Source organism: Triticum dicoccoides, chromosome 1B, assembly GCF_002162155.2.
Source record: "Triticum dicoccoides isolate Atlit2015 ecotype Zavitan chromosome 1B, WEW_v2.0, whole genome shotgun sequence".
NCBI lineage: Eukaryota > Viridiplantae > Streptophyta > Magnoliopsida > Poales > Poaceae > Triticum > Triticum dicoccoides.
Genome location: NC_041381.1, coordinates 691,829,363 through 691,830,937, shown reverse-complemented (window position 1 = coordinate 691,830,937; position 1,575 = coordinate 691,829,363).

The window sequence follows — 1,575 nt, the reverse complement described above, 5'->3', positions numbered from 1 at the left end:
GAGGAACTTCGCCGCAGGAACGAGGATCCCCTGCGTATTCCCATCGCAGGAGAAACCCCCGAGGCTCGTGCCTTAGAGGAGGCGCGTCTCGCCAATTTGGCCGAGCGCACTCGACTGGAGAACCTTCAGCGAGCACTCGACGAGCGCGCGCGGCAACGAGTTCCCGACACCAGTCGACGTCAACTCTTCCCGCCGACTCAGGTATATCGAACCCCAATTCAGAATTTAGCAGCTGCGACCCGTATAGCAGAGTCCATTCAGCCTTCGCAGTCGGAAGCTGGCAGAGGTTTGCTGCAGATCAGGGATCTGCTCCGAGCAGCAGGAGATCAGAATTCAGCCGTGTCTCAGTCGCGCAACAGAATTCACAGTCGATCCGTCACTGTGAATACGGTTCAGTCGGCTCACAGCCCCAGATCGCCTCCGCGGCGCGAAGGGCGTGAGAATCGGCGAGATCAATATGGCGACAGACTCGACCGAGATGATAGGCGTCGAGTGCCCTATTCCCCTCCGAGGGGTGGGTCTTACGCTCCTCGGCAGCCAGATGATAGGCGTCAGTATAGTACAGGACGTAGGGTTCCAGTTGACCCCAGAGAGCCAGGCTTCGACGCGCGATCCATTATCGTGCAAGGGTTGGTCGACCGGAACAGAGCCCATCGAGGTGCACTCGACAGAGATGTACCCACGAGCAGTCGAGTACATGTTTCTGGTCCTGAATGTTTCAGCAGAGCTATCAGAGCCGCAGTTATCCCCCCCAATTTCAGGTTGGCAACAGGAGTCAGCAAATTCACTGGTGAGTCTAAGCCTGAAACTTGGCTTGAAGACTACCGAGTGGCAGTTCAGATCGGTGGTGGGAACGACGAGGTGGCCATGAAGCATTTGCCCCTCATGTTGGAAGGTTCTGCCAGGGCATGGTTGACTCAATTACCTCCTAGCAGCATTCACACTTGGGAAGATCTGTCCCGAGTGTTCGTCAGAACGTTTGAAGGGACTTGCAAGCGACCAGCGGGATTGACAGAGTTGCAAGTCTGCGTGCAGAAAACTAATGAGACTCTCAGAGAGTATATTCAGAGGTGGTCACTTTGCACCATACTGTGGAAAATGTCTCTGATCATCAGGCAGTATGCGCCTTCAAAGACGGCGTGAAGAACAGAGAACTGAGTTTGAAATTTGGTCGAACCGGTGACATGACCTTGAGTCGGATGATGGAGATTGCTACCAAGTACGCCAACGGTGAAGAAGAAGACCGACTCCGAAGCGGCAAGCACAAGCCGAGTCAGTCGGAAAAAGGAAACACCAGTCGGAAACAGAAGCGGAAGGCTGAACCGGCAGCTCCTGGAGAGGCTCTGGCCGTGACTCAAGGAAAGTTTAAGGGAAAACCAAAAGGATCCTGGAACCCCAAGAAGGTAAAGGATAAAGAAGGGAACGACGTGATGGATATGCCGTGTCACATTCACACAAAGAAAGATGAAGAGGGGAATATCATTTACCCAAAGCACACCACTCGCCAATGTCGACTCCTGATCCAGCAGTTTCAGGGAAAACAGTCTAAGGACAAGGAGAAGGAGTCGGACAAGG